Consider the following 13,323-nt stretch of genomic DNA (forward strand, 5'->3'; position numbering starts at 1 on the left):
CTGTGTGTGTGTGTGTGTGTGTGTGTGTGTGTGTGAGAGAGAGAGAGAGAGAGAGAGAGAGAGAGAGAGAGAGAGAGAGATTTTCATCATGTTGGAAGTGAAATTGGCTTTCCAAAATGTCTTACCTAGTAGAAAATAAAACAACCAAAACAAACGGAGGGTGTAAGAACAGAGAGAAAAATGTTAATGTTTTGATAGAAACTATCCATAGACAAAATTTAACTACAAATTCTAATTTAAATGCTTTTAAATGATACTTAACTGAGACTTGCATTTGAATCTTGAATATAAATTAGTTATAAATGTTTAGAGGGAAATCTGTATGGTCTACAAGTAAAGCTCACTAGTACATATGTTTTCTTATACATTAAAAATTTAGAGTAGTTTCAATTTCCAAAGTAATGACTTGTAAAACAGAGATATATTATACATTAACCTAATTGTTGATATTGCAATTTAGTGAGCTGTATTTGCCAGAATTATTGAACCAACATTATACACTGTTAACTAAAGCTCATATGTTACTTAGATTCCTAATTTTTTTCTCTCAGATATTTTTTTCAGTTTCAGCATCATATTCTGTAAAACACTTTGTAGTGATTTTCACTCCGCCACCCCCTTTGGCATCTTGTGGCTGCAACACTGTTTTGTCTCACTTTTGAGGACTTTCAATGATTTGACTATTCCTATACAGTCTTGCTTTACTGGTATTATTTGATGATGTCCACAAATGAGATTTTGTGTGTACTTGTATACATGGGCATGATTTCTATTTCTTCAAAATATCATGAAGGTAACCTGCATTCTCATTCTACAATAGGGGTACACGCACTAACAATATGTTTTATTGTTGATGTTGATTTTAATAAGTTGGTTGAGACTATATCTTTTAGACATCTCCACAATCAACATTACTCCCTACCTTTTCATATTAAGTGTTTTGTCTAGATGTAGCTGTGTGCCACCTTGGCTTAAGGAGTAAAGGGGAGCGTGTTTGCTTCCTGAAGGTGTGTAGGCTACATACATTGTTTGACTGTGCAAATCATATCCATTTTATCTTATTCAATCATTTACATTTACTACTATGGACTTAGGTTTTTTCTTACACTTTCGAATAATAACCCAGTAATAATGTATCTATAGGTCAACTGATTCTGTCTTTGGCTATGGAGGATCTTTCACTTGGCTCCTGGGTACCACTGATGACTTTTTATGAATCAGAACCTCTGCTCCTCTTTCAAACCTCCTTTAATTACTCCCTCCTTTTTTTTACTTTCTACATCACAGTAACTCCTGGGTTTGCCTTTTATATTTCCTACCCTGGTCCTAGAATCATATTGCTCTAAGAGCCCTTGTACAGTTTTTGAAGTGCAGTATTACAAAACGTATTTTGGTAGTTGTGTATCACTGCTCCTTGTATGTCCTGGCCTCTTCTATCAATTAAGGAAGCAAGGAATTCTGTGTGTTTAGCCCAAGTTTTACACATAGATTGTCCTTTTATCTATCTTTATTAGGTAAAACATGAATTTAAACTGAAGTTGACAGTTCACCCATAACTGAATTAATTATCCTGACTGTCTCCCTTTATGTCCGATCTCACATTTTAACATGCAGAAACTAAGATCCAATTTCTTATCCATTTACTAACTGTCCATGTACAATACAAATTATAGTAGCTTCAGATGTGTAACCGTGTTATAGCACTATACTCTGTCCCTTTGTCTTTATTTTCAATGAATGTAGAGTTCAGAGAACACCATTTTCTTCTTCAGTGAGCTTGATTGTTGCCAGCTCCTTTTGTCACTATCTGTATGCTATTTTCGACTCTCCTGTTATCCTGCATGAATAGTTTTTGTTATTAAGGAATACTTCCTATCTCGTAAAGTCGTATGGTGTTGATGCATGTTTAATGCCACAAATATGCCAATAGTGTTATAAAATGGTTTCATCAAACCACTGCAATTATTAACCTGTTTGCCATGTTTTTGTTTTACCTTTTCCAGAATAATATCCCTATGGATTCACATCTTTATAGAGTTACTTAAAATTATATGAATACAAGTTTAAGATTCTTCCTTGTTTTTAACTTGAGTTGCTACATTCTTCTCTCCCCATTGTTTTTGAGACAGAATCTCATTATTAGAATAGGCTGACCTCACAGATATTTGCCTGTGTCCACCTCCCTATAGTTGAGATTAAAGGCTACCATGCTCAACTCCAAAAGCCTTTCTTTTACTAAGTAGTATGGTCTTATATAGCTATACTACATGTCATGTCCATTCGCCCATTCAAAAACATCTAGATTGCTACTAATTTGTGACAGCAAAATTTGCTGTAAGTATTGAATACAAGTTTCATGATGAAATATATAAAATAAGCTACTCAAATAGCTAGAACCATTAGAGTTGGATCGAATTTTAAGATTATTTTTAGATTAATATTTAAAGAATATATGAAGACACATATGTTAAGATTAAGTGGAGTGTTAGAGTAAAGCTTATGAAGCCAGGAACACTAGGGATGGCAGATAAAAGCGCTTGAGGTAACCAAATTGATCAGATGAAAGAAAGAATGGGACTCAGGAAAAATTGATGTGTCTGATGGCTTCATGCTTCCTACAAAGTCCTCCTAGGAAACATAAGACATTGTTATCCTTGACTATGTTCATAATTTTGGGTAAAAATGGTTTCTAAAAACCCTCCATCTCTTCTATGTTCCTGCAGATAGCGGAGTGATAAGGAATATGACTACATCTTGGTAGTTCTGATAAGAGGTAATTTTCCATAGACAGTAAAGGAAAAGGCCTATGGCTAAGCCACAAACTGGCCATATGAATATGAACACGAAGAGTAGACAGATTAATGAACCATCAAAGTCAGAAACCAGCAACACCTGCGAGGTTGGTGACAAGCAATGTGGACTAGGACTGGTGGCCAACAGCTCAGGCAAGATCAATAGCTATAGAGGAGAAATTCATGCATGACCATCTGGTAATTGAGTGAATGGAACAGGAAAATGTGTAATCATCACCCTGGTTGGGCCAGAAGAACATACACAGAGTGTGGAACTCAATATTTGGCTTGAGCCATGATAAAGCCAGAACACCAGTCAATATGAATAGATATTATCCAACTCTTGGCAAGTTTCTCACATAAATCTTGTTAAAACCTCCTAGGCAAACACTGCAGAGGAACCCCCTTTTGGGGGACCCTCTCACATTAATAATGAATTCTAATGTTTCTGGCAACCCATTCTTTGGAAACATCCGTTATGGAAGTACTGCTTGTTTTATTTCATCAGTAAATCTCCTCACTTTAATATTCATTTCTGTATTAAAAAACAAACTCCTTTTAGATGAGACATGGAGGAAAGGAGCTACAATGAGCTTCTCAGAGGCTGCTGAGCCACTGCCACTAGAGCTAACTGAGCAGCAGTCCCTGTGTCCCCACGGTGCCCCCAAGGTGTTCCCGGAGTCATCAAGGAGAAGCTAAACCTTCCAGAGGGGGTTCTGCAATGGATTGTCAAGGTTGATGACGAAACTGTTTCTCTAGGAAAGGCTGAGAAGAATTTCATTTTAGGCAAGATTCCGGCTAATACTGGGTTTATCTATATAAAACTTCACTAGTAACTTTAGTCATAGAAGTTATGGATTTTAACTTTCTATGAACTTGTTGAGTTTGTGACAGATGCTAAATGTTTAGCCAGATAATTGCTCATAATGGATATGCATGTAGACATTCTCTGCTGTAAACTTCTTATTCAATTTATAATTTTAATTTACGTGTACATTTGTGGTGAACTTTTTACCATGTGATCATGTATTCTGAATGACGCATGAGTGCTGAGGACAAAGAGATTGGGTAAACTGTTTTAAGACAGATCTGAACTCAAGAAAAACTTAGAAGTAAAGGCATTAGGAAAAAACACATCGGGAGTAAGGAATTCTGGGCAAGGGTGTTATTGTTGTTATATCAGAGCAGAAGGAAAGAGCAAGATAAGAAGAGGAGAACAGAGAGAGCTTTTAACGAATAAGAAAGAACATTTTTAGAGATTTTTTTGGAGAACTTTTTAGAGAGAACTTTTGTGGGGAGAACTTCTGTAGAAACCTTTGGAGAACTGAAGAACTTGGAAATAAAGACTAAAGCCACTTTTTAAAGTGTTTCTTCTCTTCCTGATATTTCAACTAGCAATCTGAGAGTTAGAACCTTGCAGTTCCTGCAGAGACAGAACAAAGGCTATGGTACTTGATCCCCTGCTGTTTAATATGAGATGCTAAACACCTAAGACTTCAGCCTCTGGCCTCAAGAGCAACTCAGACAAGCAGATCAACTCCAGAAGCAAGATGGCTTTGACTTAAGATAGGTAAATGTTTTATTATTATACAGCAACCCTAAATATCTCCTGGTACCCTGTCTTGCTCCCACCTATGCTCTTCCTCCTGTGCTGCATTACGAGGAACCAAGAAGAAAGAAGAACTGCCAGGGCTGGACCCTGGCTAAGAGGCCATTTGTGAATAATAATGTCCACTGTGGGCCAAGTCTACCAGCCAGCAGTTTCACTTTTTCCAACTATACACAGGACACTCATGAGGACTATGCTTCCTCCACAGAGAATGCAATTAGTCCAGTGATGACCCCCTTTTTAAGCCAATAGTTTCTTTTCCTGAGCAAGCAATTAAAACAGTTGAGGAATATGAAGAAGAACTTAAGATGCGAGCAAAGCTGTTCTGGTTTACTTCAGAGAATGACCTCCCAGAATGTAAGGAGCGAGAACTAGAGATGTCAAGCTTCTGAAGCATAAGGAGAAATGGACCACCTGCCTTCTTATTAAGAGGTCAAAACTTGCAGGGATGGTTTAATATACGGAAAACCATCAACGTGATCCATTATATAAACAAACTGAAAGAACAGAACCACATGATTATTTCATTAGATGCTGAGAAAGCATTTGACAAAATTCAACACCCCTTCATGATAAAAGTCCTGGAAAGAATAGGAATTCAAGGCCCATACCTAAACATAGTAAAAGCCATATACAGCAAACCAGTTGCTAACATTAAACTAAATGTAGAGAAACTTGAAGCAATCCCACTAAAATCAGGGACTAGACAAGGCTGCCCACTCTCTCCCTACTTATTCAATATAGTTCTTGAAGTTCTAGCCAGAGCAATCAGACAACAAAAGGAGATCAAGGGGATACAGATCGGAAAAGAAGAGGTCAAAATATCACTATTTGCAGATGACATGATAGTATATTTAAGTGATCCCAAAAGTTCCACCAGAGAACTACTAAAGCTGATAAACAACTTCAGCAAAGTGGCTGGGTATAAAATTAACTCAAATAAATCAGTTGCCTTCCTCTATACAAAAGAGAAACAAGCCGAGAAAGAAATTAGGGAAACGACACCCTTCATAATAGACCCAAATAATATAAAGTACCTTGGTGTGACTTTAACCAAGCAAGTAAAAGATCTGTACAATAAGAACGTCAAGACTCTGAAGAAAGAAATTGAAGACGACCTCAGAAGATGGAAAGATCTCCCATGCTCATGGATTGGCAGGATCAATATAGTAAAAATGGCCATTTTCCAAAAGCGATCTACAGATTCAATGCAATCCCCATCAAAATACCAATCCAATTCTTCAAAGAGTTAGACAGAACAATTTGCAAATTCATCTGGAATAACAAAAACCCAGGATAGCTAAAACTATCCTCAACAATAAAAGGACTTCAGGGGGAATCACTATCCCTGAACTCAAGCAGTATTACAGAGCAATAGTGATAAAAACTGCATGGGATTGGTACAGAGACAGACAGATAGACCAATGGAATAGAATTGAAGACCCAGAAATGAACCCACACACCTATGGTCACTTGATTTTTGACAAAGGAGCCAAAACCATCCAATGGAAAAAAGATAGCATTTTCAGCAAATGGTGCTGGTTCAACTGGAGGGCAACATGTAGAAGAATGCAGATCGATCCATGCTTATCACCCTGTACAAAGCTTAAGTCCAAGTGGATCAAGGACCTCCACATCAAACCAGACACACTCAAACTAATAGAAGAAAAACTAGGGAAGCATCTGGAACACATGGGCACTGGAAAAAATTTCCTGAACAAAACACCAATGGCTTATGCTCTAAGATCAAGAATCGACAAATGGGATCTCATAAAACTGCAAAGCTTCTGTAAGGCAAAGGACACTGTGGTTAGGACAAAACGGCAACCAACAGATTGGGAAAAGATCTTTACCAATCCTACAACAGATAGAGGCCTTGTATCCAAAATATACAAAGAACTCAAGAAGTTAGACTGCAGGGAAACAAATAACCCTATTAAAAATGGGGTTCAGAGCTAAACAAAGAATTCACAGCTGAGGAATGCCGAATGGCTGAGAAACACCTAAAGAAATGTTCAACATCTTTAGTCATAAGGGAAATGCAAATCAAAACAACCCTGAGATTTCACCTCACACCAGTGAGAATGGCTAAGATCAAAAACTCAGGTGACAGCAGATGCTGGCGAAGATGTGGAGAAAGAGGAACACGCCTCCATTGTTGGTGGGATTGCAGACTGGTAAAACCATTCTGGAAATCAGTCTGGAGGTTCCTCAGAAAATTGGACATTGAACTGCCTGAGGATCCAGCTATACCTCTCTTGGGCATATACCCAAAAGATGCCTCAACATATAAAAGAGACACGTGCTCCACTATGTTCATCGCAGCCTTATTTATAATAGCCAGAAAATGGAAAGAACCCAGATGCCCTTCAACAGAGGAATGGATACAGAAAATGTGGTACATCTACACAATGGAATATTACTCAGCTATCAAAAACAACGAGTTTATGAAATTCGTAGGCAAATGGTTGGAACTGGAAAATATCATCCTGAGTGAGCTAACCCAATCACAGAAAGACATACATGGTATGCACTCATTGATAAGTGGCTATTAGCCCAAATGCTTGAATTACCCTAGATCCCTAGAACAAACGAAACTCAAGACGGATGATCAAAATGTGAATGCTTCACTCCTTCTTTAAATGAGGAAAAAGAATACCCTTGGCTGGGAAGGGAGAGGCAAAGATTAAAACAGAGACTGAAGGAACACCCATTCAGAGCTTGCCCCACAGGTGGCCCATACATATACAGCCACCCAACTGGACAAGATGGATGAAGCAAAGAAGTGCAGACCGACAGGAGCCGGATGTAGATCTCTCCTGAGAGACACAGCCAGAATACAGCAAATACAGAGGCGAATGCCAGCAGCAAACCACTGAACTGAGAATAGGTCCCCCGTTGAAGGAATCAGAGAAAGAACTGGAAGAGCTTGAAGGGGCTCGAGACCCCAAAAGTACAACAATGTCAAGCAACCAGAGCTTCCAGGGACTAAGCCACTAACTAAAGACTATACATGGACTGACCCTGGACTCTGACCTCATAGGTAGCAATGAATATCCTAGTAAGAGCACCAGTGGAAGGGGAAGCCCTGGGTCCGGCTAAGACTGAACCCCCAGTGAACTAGACTATGGGGGGAGGGCGGCAATGGGGGGAGGGTTGGGAGGGGGACACCCATAAGGAAGGGGAGGGGGGAGGGGGATGTTTACCCGGAAACCGGGAAAGGGAATAACACTTGAAATGTATATAAGAAATACTCAATTTAATAAAAAAAAAAAAAGAGGTCAAAACTTTGGGAATATGCGCCAACCACTATACCATACTGATGATGGAGCTGAAGCCGAATGCTGGCAGCGACTGCGCCTCGGTCTGGAATCCCCACGTTGCTGATGAGTGCCCCAAGCCTGAGCTGCTCGCCATCTGTTTCATAAATGCTGAGAATGCACAAAAGTTCAAAACAAAGTTTGAGGACCGCAGGAAAGAAATTGATGAGAGAGAAAGACAAAGGACCAAGTAAAAAATGATGATGCCTAAAAGGTGGCTGAGAGGTTTGAAACCCTTTCTTTCAGTGAGGGAGGCCAGAGATAAGCCTGAATTGAAGTCTGAGGAGAAGCAGAGAATCACTTTGTCCTTTTCCTTTCTTTTTTTTTTTTTAAAGTTTGTGCCATCCTTTAATATTTGCTATGAGTCTGTTTTGTTTTACAAGGGACTTTACAAAGAACTGAATTTTAAAACGTTCCTTAAAAAAAATTCCTTCGCTGTCTGTTAATTTTGTTCCTGCAGTTCGTAAGACTAGTACCTGAGTTACTTGGTCAGTAGAGGCTGTAGTGATCACATCCTGAATTCAAGTTTTACACACGAAAGAACAGGGTATCTAATGTGCTTTCCTTCATTTTAAAGCATCCAAGTGATCTTGTAATGTGGCCATATCATTTTTAATTTCCACTGATAATTAATAAGATTCTTTGAGACCCTATATATCTTCGAGAAATTGTGGTCATCAATTGGCAATTTTAATATAAGTAGCATCTCATTCAGTTTGATTTCAGTAATGATAATCTATGTTGAATATCACGCCCTTTGTGTTTTGTATTAGCATATCGTTTTCAGTAAACTGCGCAAATCTCTTACCCAATTTTAAGTCATATAATTTTTTTATTTATTTATTTACGTTTCACATATTATTCTCTTTCCCCAATTCCCCCTCCATGAGTCCCCCACCCCTAAGAGTGCTCTCCTACCCACCCATTCACTCCCACCTCACCCCTTTAGCATCCCCCTTCTCTGGGACATCAAGCCTCCACAGAACACAATGCTCCCCTCTCACTGAGGATAGTCCTGGGACATCTGTTACAAGGGCCACAGACCAACCCATGTATGCTCTTTGGTTGGTGACTTATTTCCTGGGAGTTCTGAGGGGTCTGGTTAGTTGATACTCTTGTTACTCCTATGGTGTTGCACGCCCCTTCAGCGCCTTCAGTCCTTCCCCTAACTCTTCCATAACAGTTCCCTACCTCAGTCCACTTGCTGACTGTAACTATCTGTATTTGTCTCAGTCAGTTGCAGGCCAAGCCTCTCAGAGGACAGCCATGCAAGGTTCCTGTCCTTAAGCATAACCTGGCATCAACAATAGTGTTGGAGTTTGATGCCTCCACATGGAATGGCTCCCCAGGTAGGGCGTTCTGGATGGGCTTTCATTCAGTCTCTGCTCCATTTTTATCCCCGCATTTTCTTTAGACAGGAACAATTCTGTGTCAAAAATATGAGATGGTTAGGTGGCCCCATCCCTCAACTCGTGGCCTTGTCTATCTACTTGAGGTGATCTCATCGGGTTCCGTTTCCCCACTGTTGGGCATTTCAGCTAAGGTCATCCCAATTTGGTCCTGAGAGTTCACATCCCTGGTATCTGGGACTTTACAGTGATCTGCCTGACCCCCACCCCACACTGCTGAATATTTCTATTCATTCTCCTTGTTCTGGGCTTCAGGGATCAAGTGATCCTGCCCCCCTTTATTCCCTTCTCCTCCCAACTCCTACCCAGTTCCCTCCCTCCCTCTGCTTCTTTTTGTTGTTATTGAACACGTGTGTGTTTTTAAGTACCTATGTGAGTGTAGGCATATGTGTCAAGTGTGTGTGTGTGTGTGTGTGTGTGTGTGTGTGTGTGTGTGTCAGAGAACGCATTTTAGGAGTCAGTCCTCTCCTTATACCATGTATTCATGAATTCTTGGGATTAAGCCCTAGTTACCAGGCTCTCAAGGTGAGGACTTTTACTTGATGCACCATCTTTCTGAATCTTAATTGGGTTGTCTCATTTACTGTTGAGTTTCAAGTGTTCTCTTTTACTTTGCCTAACCGTCTTTCTTTTTATCAAATAAAATACATATTTGAAAATGTTTTATGTAAGACGTAGAGTCTTCATAGTGTTATTTCTTTCTGCATGTGGTTATCTATTTGCTATAATATTATTTATTGGAAAGACATAGCAAATTGAACATGGGGAGGTCACGCTGGTACCTGCATGGATCCCTTCCACCTATATTCTTGGCTCTTTGTTGTAGAAAGGTACTTGGCAAGCTATGCAAAGAGAAACTTGAGCACAAACCTAGCTACAAATGACCTACGATCTGTCTTGCCTACAAAGCTTGTTGGGGCAATGGTTGTTCAGAACTTGTGTGATTGGGTAACCAATAACAAGTTTAATATGAAAAAACCTATGTCCTACTCTGCCTGGATGGTCAGAAACTAGAGACTGGATAGATTAGAGACCTAGGGTAGAATACAACAAGAGTGGAAGAAAATCTATAATAGTCGTCTATGCTTATAGATCATAGATATTGCCTAGTCCAGTCATTTTCAGAGAGGCTTCCTCTGGTATCAGATGGGAACAGTGAAGAAACCTGACACCAGAGACCTTATATGGAGAGAGAGTATATACATTGTATTCCTTCATTGACTCCCTCTACTTAGAGCTTGAGGAGTCCTTTGGTACATGGGAAGGAAAGGTTGTAGGAGTTCCCAGAGGAAACCAAGAAAACAGGGCCAGCTGAATCAACTAAACAGGGCTATGTGGTCTCACAGAAACTGAAGCGGCAAGTATTAGCGTGCAAGGATCTATGCTGGGTCCTCTATATACATGTTATGGCTGCTAGCTTTGTGGTTTTGTGGGACTCCTAACAGTGGGATTGAGGGTGTCTCTGACTCTTTTCACCTGCTCTTGGGACCTGTTTCCTCTCACCGATTGCCTTGTGCAGCCTTAATATGAGGGATGTACCTAGTCTTGCTATATCTTGTTTTGTTGTGTTTGGTTGCTGACTCTTGGAGACCTGTTCTTTTCTGGAGGGAAATGAGAGAGAGAATGAATGTCAGTAAGAGAGGATGTGCAGGAACTAGGAGGAGTGGAGGGAGGGGAAGCTGTGGTGGGGAAGTATTGTATGAAAAAGAATCCACTTTCAACTTTTTTGTTGTCTTATTGTCAAATCTACTTATCCCCTAAAATTACTTTATTAATTAATTTAATAACCAAAAGATTATATTATTATGTTACTAATGCATGTTTCTAAAACTTTTCTCTTGAAAAGTACATTTATTCAGAATTACATTTGTGTTTCTTTCTTTCTTTCTTTCTTTTTGCATTTATGTTTCTAAAAAAAGATCTATCTTTGATCTCTCAGCAATACATGTATCTCTTTAGATTTGAGGTTGTGGATTGTCTTGGGTTTTAGTTCTCTCACCAGTTCAAAAAAAATCATTGACATTTAGTTTGTCTGGATTACTTGTTATTAATGAAAGAAATGATAATTATTTTCTTTTTGTACATCAGAGTTGAAATTTGAGGTCTTTTCAATATTGCTTTAAGTAATCTGAAAAAATGTCCATTGTAGTTTTATCCATTTGAATAAACACACATCTGAATTAACATTTCACATGCAAGTAGGATAATAGAAATCATTGCTTATTATTAAATAACATTTATATTATAAAGTAGAGTAATAGGGAGTGGACCATTTTAAGATTGTATAAATAGGGGTTGGGGATTTAGCTCAGTGGTAGAGCGCTTGCCTAGCAAGCGCAAGGCCCTGGGTTCGGTCCCCAGCTCCAAAAAAAAAAAAAAAAAAAAGATTGTATAAATAAACATAAATACTTATCCACAGTGACTTTGGTGATATTAAACTATCTTGATCAGAGTTTGTGGTGACACTATAAGTTTCTAGAAAATATTGTTCCAAGACAGAAGAGATAGCCCAGCTGTTATGAGCACTTCACGCTCTTATAAAGAATCCAGATTCACTTTCCACTACCCAAATGGCTGCTCTCAACCTTCAGTGACTCGGAGTCCTGATTCCTGGACTCTAACATCTTATGGCATCTGTGGACACTTGCATACATGTGGTACTTATAAGCTTATGGAGGTACACACACACACACACACACACACACACACACACACACATACCCACGCACACACACACACATGCACACACACATACACACAAAGATAATAACTAAATCAGTGTTTTCAAAAACAAGAAAATATCATCAAAGCAATCTCATTTTTCAGTAAATATACATTTTTATAATTACCAGTGAGCCAAAATGGCCGCCAATGATCTCTCTGCTCTGCACGCTACATAGTGCTGGGAAACTGGTGGGAGCTGTCTCTTCAGTCTCACCTTGTAATGGGCACCCTTTTCTTCAAGCATACCCTAATTGGGGCACTGATGTGTGAGGAGAAGCTGTAGAAACATAACATGACCACGTGTGAGAACAAAGAGTAATCCTTTGTCTCTGATGGGCCAAAAGGAACATGTCTACCTATAAGCCTTTCTCCTGGAGTTGGTGCCTCGGCCTGAAGATGAGCTCCAAAGTACTCTTCATAGACCATGTAACTATTGGCAAGCAATGCCTTCACCCAAAAAGCAGACTTCCATTTTTGCAGTGTTTGAAGTGTGTTTGACCAAGATTATCAGTAAGTAAATATAAATTACTCACTCGTGAGGGGATAAAGATTTTCCTTACCAATTTAATAAAAATTCCAATCTTAAGTTATTAATCTCTTATAATTTATTTTTGTGTGATGATAAAAATATGAAGGATTTGTAATTGATTTTTATCCTAAATTCCTTTTATCTATCATTAAATTCACACGTGTTCAATGTTTATAATAAATATTATCTTTTTTTACCATACACAAAACAAAATGGCTTCTGAGAGACTGCTGTAGAATATCATAATGAGAAAATTTGGTCATATTTACTTCAGAATGTTTGGCAGACTCTTAAAATTTATAACTTCTTTCATTCTGAAAAGTGTCTTTACCACAAAAATCCAGCACAGGGATATATATATTTTTTCAGATATCAATAAAATAGTTTAATAGTATTGAAGCTGAAAAAAGTAGTATTCTTTCTTTTGTGTGTTTTTGTTTTTCTCATTTAAATATCTGGGATAGGAATATCACGATTTCTATTTCTTAGACAGTCTTCTGTCATATTACACTGTTTAAACCTACTTTTCTACCCTTTAATTCTGGCTAGTTAGCAGTAAACTCTAGCCCATACTAGGAGATAACTCATGAGAACTACATACCTGTAGCAACTTGAAACTTACAGCCATCGTAACAGTTCCACATATATCTTCTTGCAGCTGCTTATATGAGGTTGCAAAGAGGCTTTGTGAATCTAGTTGGTTTTAGGAACTTCCTTAGACTTTTGGGTCATCTATTTTCTGAGCCTTGTTAAGTTCTGTTTACTTGTTGAGTCTTAAGAGATTTTACTAAAGAAAAATCTCTAAACAACACCTGTTACGATACTCTATTCACTTTCCCTGCCTTTCCAGTTTTTTAAGCCAAAGTTCTCCCTATGGCTAATAATCAGGAATCAGGAACTGCGTGTCCTGCACTTGAGTTGTCAGAAAGACTTGTGACAG

The 13,323-nt window shown here is 38.7% G+C and overlaps 1 pseudogene; it reads left to right on the forward strand.

Moving 5' to 3' along the window:
• The window catches only part of Ranbp1-ps1 (RAN binding protein 1, pseudogene 1), a 182,204-nt pseudogene that overhangs the window by 42,861 nt on the left and 126,020 nt on the right, over positions 1-13,323 (forward strand).

This window comes from Rattus norvegicus, chromosome 4 (genome assembly GCF_021556685.1).
Source record: "Rattus norvegicus strain SHRSP/BbbUtx chromosome 4, alternate assembly SHRSP_T2T, whole genome shotgun sequence".
NCBI classification, from domain to species: domain Eukaryota; kingdom Metazoa; phylum Chordata; class Mammalia; order Rodentia; family Muridae; genus Rattus; species Rattus norvegicus.